We start from the raw sequence: 13565 nt of genomic DNA, 5'->3' as shown, positions 1-13565 counted from the left end.
GAGGGTCCAGCCTTTGTGTCCCGGCCCTGAGCTGCATTCCGGCTTTTTGGGTATCCCTGTTCAGTCAGTTTCCCCTTCTGTGAAATGGGAACACTACTCCTCGCCCTGCCCCCTTCATGGGAGGTTTAAAATGAGATCAGAGACGTGAACGGGCTGGTCCATCACTTACTCTCCTGTTTCCTCAACACACGTCATGCACATGTGTTCACTTCTACTCCTCACAACCCAGAAAGATGAGATAACTTACTTGTAAGAACCCACGTCTGTCCATAGTAATCCCCAAACTTCTGTCCACCAGACCATGACCCATGACTCAAAGGGTGGTGACTGCACAGGGCAGGGCAGGACAGGGAAAGAATGGCTTCGAGAAGGCAGTGGAAGCTGCCCAAACTGCTGACCCAGGAGCACAATGGTGAACAGGATGATGAGGCCATGGGAACCAAACTGATGACCTTGCCAGGGAGTACCCGTCCCCCTCCTGCCTCCCCATCACCACCACCACCTTCTGCTTCCTCCTTCCTCCCAAGGGCCGCCCCAGGCAAAGACAAAACTGTCCCTGGCGGCCCTTGCCCCTGTGCTGAGGAAGAGTGGGGGGGGGGCTTGAAACAGCAGGTGGTCCATTAAAACACTTCTAATATTTGACCTTGAGGGGCACGCTTGGCCTTGGGCTTGAACGTGTGAGTTTCACACAGAAGATGACCCCAGCTCCCAAGGCCTCAGGAAGGTCAGAAGCTTCCTTCCCACCCCCAGCACCCCTGTAACCATCCTGACCCCACTGCTCATCTGTCTCACACCACAGTGACCTTCTCGCAGACATTTCCAGAAGCTGGTAGAATGTGTGTGTTTCAAAGGACCACTGCAGGCAAGCTAAGCGTTAACAGCACTTCATTATAGGGAAGCACTAACTATAGAAAAGCCCGTCTCTGCATTCGTGTTCCCAGGCAGCAGGCCGAGTATTATACGTGCTGCCTGTTAGGAAAGAGAGAGCCAGAAGTGCTGGTTCACCTTGCCCTGAGTCCTGTGTGTTCCCTTCATCGTTCTGTTTTCCTGTGCTGCCCTGAGACCCGAGAGGTCTAGCCCACTTCGGTTTTCTGAGTCTCTTAGTACTTTACCCAAAGAAGAGATTCCAAAAAAGGATTAATGAAAATTACAGCATTTAACACATCAAGGCTTTTGATATGCAACACACACACACACACACACACACACACACACAGAGCAAGAAATTGGACTATTCTTTAGACAGCTGCAAGATTTATAAAAATATTAATTCATGGTGTGGGCTGGTCACGGGACCCCGGTGTCAAGTTATGAGAAAGGTACCTTCTCTCCTTCCCAGAAGGGGAAGTCCCATAAATTCTGGGCCTTTAAGGAGAAATTCACTGAAAATAATGTCAATATTAAGTTTGAGGAAATGTTCTGAAATTGGGTTCTGGTAATGGTTGTATAACTCTGTAAATGGACTAGAAATTATTGAATTATACATTTAAAAGGAGTAAACTTGATGGAAGGTAAGTTCTACCTAAATTTTTAAAAAGCAAAGTTGAAGCCCGTTGTGAAGGGAACCAGAAGGCCCTCTCTCTACCCCACCCCAACCCCATCCATCGTCTTGACCCCGGCCTGCCTTTCTCCTTGGGTTTCCCCCCCTCATCTGCCCCTCCCCCACTTCCTGATCAAATGCTTCTACATCAAAGAGCTGATTGCCTCCTTCCTGCAAAACTGAAAGGGAACAGGAGAGGCTGTCAAGGTGCCAGAGATAAAGTCATCAAAAAACTTTCAACAGAGGGGATGAGTGTCCGTACCTCGCGCTCCCTGGGGAGCCAGGAATTAAGTGCAGGGGTGTGGTTGCTGTTCGTCGGTAGAGCTGCAGGCAAGATCTACTTACTGCCTTGGCCTGCCTTGGCCGGGGCTCCACCCTCTGTGCGCCCAAACCATGCCTATCCGCTCCATCACACTCCAGTGCCTTCTCTGCTTCAACTCCTGTCTGCCCACCTGGCTCCATCTCGGCTTGTCTGTCCCATCTCTGGTTGGCCCCAAGGGGACACCCGAGGGCCCCCGGAGACTCAGGGTGACGGGGAGGGGAGTGAGTAGGGGCAGTGGAACTGGGGTGGACCAGATGACCAAACCTAGCCTTGGAACAGGCAGGTTATGGGGCAGTGCTGGGAGGTCCAACAGGCCTGGTCCTAATTCCCAAGGTGGCCGGAACCAGGGAATACCAGTCAGTCAGCCAAGAAGCAGTGCAGCAGGGACTAGAGAAGTTGCTTTCCTTAGAACCTCGGCAAAGACGCAACTGGCCAGCCATGGGCAGCCCCTGTCGCCATCTGTCGGTGATTGCCAGAACTGCCGGCTTTCTGGGGCAGGTAACTTTGTTTCCGTCTCTGCAAGTCAGGAAGTAGAGAGGCTTCTGTCCGGGTATCCAGGTGTGTGGCACTGATCCTTCCAGATCCCCCAGCCAGTAGACCAGGAACAAGAGGAAGGCTCCAGTCCCTTAGAAAGAAGATGTAGGGCCTTCAGAGAGGCAGGCTGGCCCTCCGTGGTGGAGAAGGAGGGGATGAAAGCAGAAGGGGTGGAAGGGATGGAGAAGGAAACGGGGCGGTGCCCAGCTCGCAGACCAGGAAGGATGGCAGATGCCAGAGCTCAGGCTCCGGGGTCTCTCGGGCTCCTGGTTCGCAGCCAGTGAGACCAGGAGGGGCTCAGATGCCCAACTAGACCACCAGCTCTCAGGCCAGCCTGGGACGGTCCAGCTGCCCCATTAATGTGGGCACGCTGTTGATCCAATTCCTGCCTCCTTTGGACTGTTCTAGAGGAGGGGTGGGGCTGAGGCTGCAGGTGTGGGGGAGGAGCAGCCTCACCTCCGGTTGGGAAGCAGAGACAGGGAAGTGGGTCTCACACACCCCTGCCCTCCCCTGCCGGTAATGTCCTCCACTGCAAGGATGTGGGTTCAGGGCTGCACCACCCCAAGGCTCCCTGCTGACAGGAAGCCCTTTCTGAAGATGTATTCTGGCCACAGGGACTCAAGGATGAAAGCTTAAACGCCGCTGAGGTTTCCAGGTCTAGATAACAGGAGGCTCAGCTCTTGTCATGGGCAGAGTGCATGTTTGTATGTACGTGGGGGAGAGGGTAGGAGACATAGCACAGCAGTGCGGGGGCCTGGTGGGGTGAAGCAGAAAGAGGCATAATCCTGGTACGGCTTCCCAATTCCGCTCACCACATTTGTTTACACAGAAGCTGGCAGGGGTCTTAACCCTGGATGCATATTAGAATCTCTTGGGGAGACTTTTTAAATTTTTTTATAATGTTCTATGTCAATTATACCCCAAGCTTTTTTTAAAAAAATAACCAATTTATTTATTTTTGGCTGCATTGGGTCTTCGTTGCTGTGCGCGGCGCGGGCTTTCTCTAGTTGTGGCAAGTGGGGGCTACTCTTCTTTGCGGTGTGTGGGTTTCTCATCGCAGTGGCTTCTCTTGTTGCAGAGCACAGGCTCTAGGTGCGCGGACTTCGGTAGTTGTGTCATGAGAGCTCAGTAGTTGTGGCGCGGGCTCTAGGTGCGCGGACTTCGGTAGTTGTGTCATGAGAGCTCAGTAGCTGTGGCACATGGGCTTACTTGCTCCAAAGCATGTGAGATCTTCCCGGACCAGGGCTCGAACCCATGTCCCCTGCATTGGCAGGCGGATTGTGAACCACTGCGCCACCAGGGAAGTCCCTTGGGGAGCTTTCTTAAAACATTCTTGCCTAAGCACTTCCTCCATCTCCCTCCCCCTTTTCCCTACCCAACTGCACCTGGAGATTCACACTCAGCGGGTCTGGGTGGAGCCCTGGCATGGCGTCATGCTCTGAGGGAGAGGGAGGAGAGAGAATGCTGCAGGGGGAGAAAAGAGGTTTCAGACAAACCCTGGACACATCCAGGAGCAGGTGGAGGAAGCACAGAAGTCTGCCGGGGAACTCAATTCAGGGAGCCACTCTCTAACCCCTAGACCACCAAAACTCTCCCGAGAAGGAGAGGGCTCAAACAGGGGGGCTTGACGTGACTGGGGGATTTGGTGTCCCATCCCCAGTCCTTCCACAGGGTCAGATCCATAAAGGTGGCTCTGAAAATGAATGGATGGATGGATGGATGGATGGATGGATAGATAGATGCTGAGAGTGATTAAGAGTGTAGACGCTGGGTCTCACTGTCTGGCCAGCCCTGCCTATCCTAGGAAAGCCACATCTTTCAAAGGCACAGCCCACCCCTTCCCCTCAGACTTTGTCCATGGACCCCTACCTCTACCCCAGCCCCACGTGACGTCACACTTGGACGGGCTGCCCTGAACCCGAGGGCCGGGACATGTCCCTCCAGGTTGACTGTTCCAGCCAAGATCCAAGATCCTGCCATACTCTCTGGCTCCACCAGGGGGCACTCTATGCCCAGGCACCATTTATTCATTTATTTGACAAATATTTAATGGAGATCTGGGCTGTACCAAGAACTGGGCCCAAAGACGGGAACGTGAAGATAAAAATACAACAATTCTCCTTTCCAGGAGTTTGTGGTTCAGGGGGAAACACGGAAACAAAGACAGGAAAACACAAAAGATTACCCTTAAAAGGTAGAAGTGATTCTGAGGTCAAGGCAGAAATCCAAGTGGCCTGCGTGGAGGAGGGGCCACAGATCAGACAGCGATCAGCACAGACAGGCGGCCCAGGGCCCCGCACCCTCCTTCTCAGTCCCACTGAGAATCTCTGCCCTCCTGGAGATATTCTGGGACGTGGATGGACAGAGCCCTTGAAAATTCCAGAAGGATGTTTGTCCTGTTCCCAGCCGGCTGTGAACACAGATCCCGGGCCCGCCTCAGACCTCCCGCGTCAGGGTTCTCCAGGGCTGGGGACTGGGAATCTGTCTTTTTTATTTTGGGGGTGTTTTTTTGGCCTCACCACGGCTTGTGGTATCTTAGTTCCCCAACCAGGGATTGAACCCGGGCCACGGCAGTGAAAACACCAAGTCCTGACCACTGCACCGCCAGGGAATTCCTGAATCTTTCATTTTTCACAAGACCCCCCAGAAGATGCCTACAATCAGATAAGTTTAGGAAATTACTCTGCAGGATTTGTGGGATACCTGGGACTCTACTTGTGCTCAGAGGTGGCAGAGAGGATAGGACAGGATAGGACTGTGCCTTACACATGGTGGCCAACTCAATAGATACTTATTGAATGAAATGAAATCAGTGGGAGTGGCTTAAAGAGCTCTCTGGTACCTGCACAGGGGAATGGAGATCAGCAGCTCCCCAGCATTCCCCAGACAGTGTCAGGATTCCCATTGGGTTCCCAGAGGTCTGGGGCATTAGGGTGAGTGACGGAGGGCCCTAGAGTCCTAGTAGAGTTTAATGCCACCGTACTCACATGCCTCTGCATCCCTGAGCATCAGAAATATTTGTTAAAGCGTTGCACAAGCAACAGAAATATAACTGTGCCCGCGGTGACCCAGATTCTCCCAAAGCTGTGTTAAGATTAGACTAACAGGACTTCCCTGGTGGCGCAGGGGTTAAGAATCCGTCTGCCAATGCAGGGGACACGGGTTCGAGCCCTGGTCCGGGAAGATCCCACATGCCACGGAGCAACTAAGCCCGTGTGCCGTAACTACTGAGCCTGAGCTCTAGACCCCGAGAGCCACAACTACTGAGCCTGAGGGCCACAACTACTGAAGCCCGCGCAGCTAAAGCCTGTGTTCTGTGACAAGAGAAGCCACCGCAATAAGAAGCCCGCGCACCGCAACGAAGAGTAGCCCCCGCTCAGCGCAACAAGAGAAAGCCCGCGTGCAGCAACGAAGACCCAACACAGCCAAAAAAAAAAAAAAAAAAAAAAAAAAGACTAACGGGCAGGGTAAGATGGCTGAGACCACATTTTGGTCAGTGGTGTGGTTGTGACCAGCAGCATCCTCATTTACAGACTGTACTGCCAGGATGAGCTCGCCCAGGGGCGCTTGGAAGACTGGGTCCTGGTGGATTTGGAGGAAGGAGGGGGCTGGGAGATGGGGAACCCCAGTGAGGGGAAGTAAGTCCAAGGAAAGGGTGGGAGGGAAGGTGGAGGGTAAAGAGGTTATGGCAGCTGAAAGGATTTCAGGATTTGAAACTTGGAAGAGGAAAGAGTTTGTAAAGAACGATCTTTAGAAAGAGAAAACCTGGAACTTCCAACGTCAGCATCAAACTAAACAAGAGTCCTCCAGGAGGTCCTGACTCTGTCCCTGGAGTCCCCCTTCCCTGCTGCCCCGTCCAAGGGTGGCCAGAAAACTTTCCCCTGGTCACCACTAGGACAGCAGGGGCAGGATGGCCATCTGAAAAGACCCTTCCTCAGCGCCTTGCACCCCGGGAATGCCAGGGTAGGGGCTTTCCCTCCTACTGGGCAAGGCTGAACTTCCTTTGTAATCTCAGTGAGTCCGAAACTGGCCAAGAGGACTGTGGTCCTTTGTGCCCTCCAGTTGGAATACACCACTGTGTTCGGGTGTTACCTGCAGCTTCTGTTCCTTGGAAGATGGATTCTTTAACCACCTGCCCAGGTGGCCTTGGGGATCAGAGCTGGTGGGCGGAGCTCACTCCTGGGGTGGCCGACACTTACGGTGGTGCTCTGGACCCAAGATGGGGAGATGCCCATGGCTTTTATGGCTTTCCTCCGGGGCAACTGTGGGCTCACTGTGATAGCCAATCACAGCTCTCTCACCTCACTTGGGATGCTGCGGGGCAGGGGCAGCTCCTTCCCTATCCTTTTATTGACACATGAAAGACAAGGAGGCATGCTTTCTAAACAGAGGGACTTTACAGGTGGGGTTGCTCAGTGCCGGTCCTCCCTTGACCCAGATCTGCAGCCCTTATCTGGGAAGGGGCACAAGGAGGTCAACATTCTTGGCTTATGGACAAGGGAGATAATTGTCTCCGTTTATTTATTAATGCCACCTGCTTTCCTAGAGGAGAAAAAAAAATCTCAGCCTCATGGTGCCAGGGAGTCTCAGCCCCCGTGCAGGGGTATCGCATCCCAGAGAGAATCCAACGAAGCCTGCACGGGGCTGCTTGAGACACAACCAGAGCCATGCCTGCAAGACGGCACTTCTCAAGGCGGTCCTTTCCTGGGGCCACCCCAGGGTACTGCCCACTCACCTCAACCTTGCCCAAGACTAGCCCAGGGGTTATGGGAGAGTTTCATCCCCCCACCCAGATTCATATGGGGAAGTCCTAGTACCTCACAATGAGAATGATTTGGAGAGAGGGTCTTTATAGGAGTAATCAAGTTAATATGAAGTCATGAGGGTCATCCCCAATCCAGTATGACAGGAGTTCTTATGAAAAGGGGACATTTGGACTCATAGACATGCACAGAGGAAATGATGTGGAGACACAGGGAGAAGATGGCCATCCGCCCGCCAAGGAGAGAGCCTGGAACAGACCCTTCCCTCACAGATTCAGAAGGAACCAACCCTGCTGACACCTTGAGTTTGGACTTCCAGCCTCCAGAAACGTGAGATGATGCACTTCTGTCGTTTAAGTTTCCCAGTCTGTGGTACCTTGGCAGATGGCAAAGTAGCAAAGGAATATACCAGATTCTCTACTCACTGGTCCCCATGGAGAATGGACCTTCTGATGCACAAACTCCCCTGGTGGCCTTTGTGATTCTGACCGAGGGAGAGACTCACTTACGCCTGCCCCAGGGTCATGGGCTCCACTTTCTAATCTGACAAGCTCTTCCAGGTCAGCCCTCACCCCCAACACAGGTACTCAGACACATGCACACTTACGGGTGACTCTGTCCTTGCAGCCCAAGGGTATAGCAGCACCTCCTCCATATGGTAAGGTAGCTATAGAAATCACACAGACGGTGGGTGGTAACTCCCAGAGACAGCTGACATGTGGCTGAAGTGACACGCAGAGATGGAGGTCACAGATTTGCGGCGCGAGGAAAATTGTGTGCCCGACAGAGTTCAGTGTGGAAACTGATGTCAGTGAGCATCATGGTAGGGAACAGCCTTTAATAAATATTGATGAAGAAGTAAAGAATGAATGAAATGAACGAGCCAAATGTTATTCCCAGGTCTGAACTGTCTGCCCTGCGGGACACGGCATGCTTTATAAGGATGAGCTACATGCAGAAAAACTGAAAACTGCAGGAGGACGCCAATCTGCGGCCTGAATATCTCATTCAGAGTCCTCAGAATTGCAATTATTTAGCAAGGTAGGGGTGGGGTGGGTGTGGGATTCCCACGCCCCTACATGCAATGAACACACTCTGCTTTCTCCAGGCCCCCATCCTCAACCACCTCAAAAACCTCCCCAGGGGAGAAGGCACTGGACAGACTTGGCGGGGTGAGAGCTGCCTATCTTTCTTAGGGGACGAGGAGTGAGAGGTGTGGCCGAGGAACGCTGCGTCCGGCCTCTGCAAAGGGCAGGGCAGTGACCACACAGGCCCGTGGGAAGGGGGCTGCTACAGGGTGAGTTCACTTTGCGGGCACCTTTTCTTTCTTTCAGATGAGTTGTTTTTAAATACGTATTTTTTTTTTTTTGTTTTTTAAGCTGAACTGCAAGGCATGTGGCATCTTAATTTCCTGACCAGGGATCGGACCCGAGTCCCCTACACTGGAAGGGTGGAGTCTTAACCACTGGACTGCCAGGGAGGTCCCAAAGATATGTAATTTGTTTTTGTGGAGAAGGAAGGAATGAGAGGAAGGAAGCAAGGAGGGAAAGGTGGGGGTGGGAGACAGTGAAAAATCTTGTCCCTCATCTGCCTGGTCCTGGGGACCCGTCCCCTCCTCTTTAAGCTGTTATGATGTCTTTTGTCTCTTTATGCAGATACTGGAAAATATGAACATGGGGAAAGAAGGGACTAGTAAAACCTCCCCACTTCCCGCTGGGATTGGATCCTTTTGAAAATTCTGCTTTGCATCTGGAGGGGCGGGTACCCCACCCTCTCTCTACCCCCGACCTGACTGTGAGGGCCAGCCCCAAGCGGGCCTGGTTCAGGGGCCGAACTGAATCTTCCCCAGCCGGGACCTATAGTTTTTTGTGCTCCAAAAACCCCATTCCCCTGCCCCCTACCTCCAGGTGTGTACGTCTGTGTATGTGTGACGTGTATGCGTGTGTGTGTGCACGCTCGTGTGTAAGAGGCTGCCCTATTTTTTGCCTCCCCTATGGAAAGAGAACAGAGGCTGAGCCCTGCCACGTCTGGTTGGCCCCAAGGATTGGGGTCCACAGCTAAGCCCCCGCTGATGGAGATGCTCCCTTGACCCTCCATCCTGACAGCCCCCGGGCTCAGTGGGTGGCCTCAGCCCACCAAGGCCCCTCCCCCAGCTTCTCTCTGTGAACCGGAGGCTGCCCTTCTGGTGCCCCAACTACACTGACTGTTGGTGACAGAAACATCTGAGTCTCCCGCATCCCCGGCCCCAGGGCCCTGCTTAGTACCCACCTGGGGGAGGAGCTGAGAAGGGGTTTGCACAGTGAGGGGAGCTGGCTGGTCACATGCTGCCTGAATGTCGTCAGGCTGAGGGATCATAGTCTCCAGGCTGGCCTGAGGCTCCTGCAAACCAGCTCGGGGAGGGGAAGCCCGTCAGAGTCAGAGTCCTGGACTTGGAGCGGAGTGGGGAGGCGGGGTTGTGCCTCCAGCTCCAGACCCAGACCCAGGGCCCTGTGTGCCTCGGCTGCACGCCCACGGCAATACCCCCGAGGAGTGGTTCTCAATCCAGGAGTTTGCCCCCAGGGGCCACCGGGCAATGTTCGGAGACATTTTTGGTTGTCGCAGCTAGGGGGATGGTGGCGGCGCTACTGGCATCTAGAAGGTGGAGGCCAGAGACGCTGCGCAGCGCCCTACGCTGCGTAGGACGGCCCACACCACGGAGAATGCTCTGGGTCCAAACGTCAGTAGCGCCAGTCTGAGGAATCCCGCCCCAGAGGCAAGGCAGGCAGGAGGCAGTGGGGCTCCCCGGGCCCCATCACACCCACCCATCCAAGCTTTATGAGCTCAGCGAGCCTCCAGAGGGGATTTCTTCTCAAGGGAACAGGGACCCGCTTCCCTGGCCCCCGCTCTGTGCTGGGCCCAGAGATACAAGGCTGAACGCTGCAGGAATCGGCCCGGGTCCGGGGCTCGCAGCCTGGGAGGGGGCGGAAAAAAGGTCCCCAGAGGGGAAGCTGAGTGGAAGGACCGGGTCTTGGCCGGGCCGGGCCCTGAAGGCGGAGAAGGGCCAGGACTCGGCGGCCGCGGGCAGGCCGCAGCCCAGACGGCTATACAAGTGGAGACAACCGGTCCGGGCCGGCTGCCCCGGCGGCGGGGATCAGGTTGCAGGGGTGTCGGGGGCGGGGCCGAGGGTGGGGAGCAGCAGGCGGACCCAGGTTGGCTGGGGGCTGGGGGGCGGGTCCTCGCTGGAGAGTGACGTCCGGGCGCCCGGGGCTCGGTCCTCAGCCCCACCTCCTGCCACCCCAGGTGCGTGGGAGACAGTGGGGCGTCTGCGGCGTTCTGGGGCCCGCTCCCCCCGCCCCCCTCCTCAGGGCAGGGCCGGAGAGGCGGGGCACGGAGCAGAGAGCTGCCTGGGATTCGCCACACCCCGTCCCCGCCCCTCGGCCCCCCGGCCCCAGTGCCTCTGCTCCAGGCACCGCCAGGGGGCGGTGGCCCCGCGTCCGCCCTGCTCTCCTCCAGACCCGGAGTCGAGGCCCCTGGGGTCACCCTCAGCACAGCCCTATGGTTTCGGGGCCCCTCTCAATCAACTGCTGGGGGCCCCAGATCCAGGGCTTAGGCAGAGCTGGAGGCTGGGGTCTATTTTACAAATGAGGAAACCCGGGCAGGGTGAGGGAAGCTGCCCAAAGTCCGGGAGTTAGTAAGGACCGGGTCGCACCCGAGGAGCCCTGTTGACAGCAGAAGGGCCACTCGGAGGGACGCGGGCGGGAGGGGCCCGGCGGAAGTGTGATCCGCTTGCTTAATGCCAGCTTGGATCCGGGATGGAACCCACCATCATCACCGCGTCCACTTCAGCCCCTGGGTCTGACCTGGGGAAGGAGGAGTTAGGCTGTGAGCCCCCAGCGGGCAGGGATTCGCTCTTGCTAGGTCCCGGAGTAGGGGCTTAGTAAGCATTTGCTTACGGACTGAAAGCAGTTCAGCCTTAGCTCTTCTTGAATTCTTGTGCCCAGGTGACCCTCTTAACACCTTGGCTGCCGACCCCTGCCGTCTGTCCCTCTCCTTGGGGTCTCCCTCCAATCCCAGCAACCTGCTGTCCCGCCCATTGGGCACCCGTGAGGGACAGCAGAGGAAAGAGAAGATGTGGCACCTCCGGAGGGCAGAAGGTGGTGAAATGTGGCCTGGAGGGCAGCCTGCCTGGGCAGGAGACAGGCGGCAGCTAGCCCCTGGATGCGTATCCTTGGCACTCACTTCCACGGAGTGACCTTGAGAAGCTCAGCACTAAATACGAACTCAGAGTGTTAGCTCTTCCATTTTACAGATGAGGAAACTGAGGGAGAGTCAAGAGGGCTGCCCAGAGTCACGAAGTTAGTAAGCCAGAGCCTGGATGCGCACCCGTGGCCATCTGATTCCTGGGGTGCGTTCTCCCCTCTGCAGAGTTGCCTCCGGCTACAAGGGCAGTTGGGCTCTGGCCCCCACCCACTTCCCTGAGGGTACTGATGTCCCCTCGGTCACCCACATCCCACAGGGACCCACGTCCCAGCCTCCGCCCTTCAGCAGCCTTTCCTCAAGGAGACCTAGGTCAGAGCCCCGCCCTGAGCCCTAGGGGATGAGGTCAGAGCATTACCGGGCTGGTGCACATGCTAAATAATTCATGCGGCTGCTGCGAGCGGGGGCTGCAGCATCTAAGAGGGCCCAGAGTGCAGACAGCAGACAGGAAACAAAGTCAGGTCACTCGCACTTGTGCCTGAGCACCGCAGGTCCCCCTGGAGCTAGAAGTGCTGGATCTGGTGAGAATGGATTGCAGGGCTGACGGACCCTAACTAGCTGCGTGACTGTGGGCAAGTCACTTAACCTGTTTCTTGCTCTTACAGGAACTGTGAGGTACCGTGAAAGAGTTCAGGAACCACATGTGTAAACTGAATGCTGGGCGTGGCATCTGGCAGGTCCTCCTGACTCAAGGGAGGTATTAGTCATACCTGGCTCCCACCCACCTTCCCATGAGCCCAGAAGTTTACCCAACGGTGCTCCCACCTCCCTCCCCACCAGCCCACCAGGCAGCAGCAAGATTATGATAAAGGTGGGTCCCCTCTCTTGCCCCATGCCTGCATCACCAGGCCTTGTGTTTGGGGGGAGAGGGGGTGTGTGGGGAGACAGTGACCTTGGGCTTGGCCTGTTTGGGAGGCCTGGTTTCCCCTTAGAAAAAAATCCCCAACCAAGAAAAAAATTTAGTTGGAATCAGACAGCCTTTGTTGGTCTAGAAGGCAAGGAGCTGGATTTAAAAATATATATTAATAAATCCCAGGCAAATTCTTAATGAACACACAGGGATTCTGTGGTAGTAATTCCTCACAGAGAATAAGGTCATGTAATCCTGAGCAGTGATTAAGTCCAAACTACTCCGCCCCGAGCTACAAGGTTTGACAGAAATGGGGGTGCCGTTTACCAAGGTGTTGGCCTGACGTCACCTGCAACAGGTTCTGGCCTATTCTGGTTTTTTCCATTCAAGGCTTGTGATGCAGCTGGAACACTTGTCTTCTTCGCTTGGCCATAGACTGGAGGAAGCAGGGCCACGGGGTATTCTTGAATCTGGGCAGGTTTGCATCTTTCAGGAGCCCATCCCTCCCCGGCCTCGCCCGCAGGCCTCCAGGGGACTCAGACTCTGAACAAACCCACATTCACTGCAGGCTGCTCCCCGTGGCCCCTTGGCACTGCCAGGACTCACTCGAGACTATCAGCTCGAAAAGCGAGATAGAGCCTTTATTCACCGTGAGGGATTTGGGGCTACTAACCTAGATCACAAGGAGTCGGGGGTGCTCAGAGCTCCCCCCCCCCCTTCCATCAGAGTAACTAATACTCCATTCATGGAACTGGGCAGTCCAGGACAAGGGTCAGTGGATAGGGAGGGGGTCGTCACACTCGGGGGTACAGCCCTGCTCTCTGCAGGGCCTGTTCACCCAACTTAGCCCTGGAGAAACACGCTGGTGACAAAGGCGCAGGTGCTGGGGGCAGGAGGGTGGCGCTGGGGTGGGGGTGAGGGCTGTGGGACCGCCTATGGGGTCAGCACCTGCATTGTGCTCATCCTCCCTCGTCTCAGCAGGCAGAGGTGAGCTCTGGGGACACACCTGGCTTGAGCCCCTTGGAGGAGCCAGCTCTGGTACCCGAGGGCAGGAGGCCAAGGAGACACTGCAGAGATCTCGTTCCCACGAGTCTGGAGCTGTGTGCACATCTTTGCCAGTGCCAGCATCATGCAGGTCGCCAGGACGCCCCCACTTCCCTTGGTGGCCATCAGGACCTGGTGGAGCCTGTCATGGGTGATGACAGCACCAGCGCTGTCGAGGTGCCCAAGGTGAGGCAGAAGCCTAGCCATCTGCCCGCCAGGAAATGGCACAGTCTTCAGTCCTGGACACCTCGTACCTAAGGGGCTGCGCCCAGTCCC

This window comes from Leucopleurus acutus (genome assembly GCF_964270905.1).
Source record: "Leucopleurus acutus genome assembly, chromosome: 19".
Classification (NCBI taxonomy): Eukaryota; Metazoa; Chordata; class Mammalia; order Artiodactyla; family Delphinidae; genus Leucopleurus; species Leucopleurus acutus.
Note: the sequence above shows the minus strand (reverse complement) of the source record.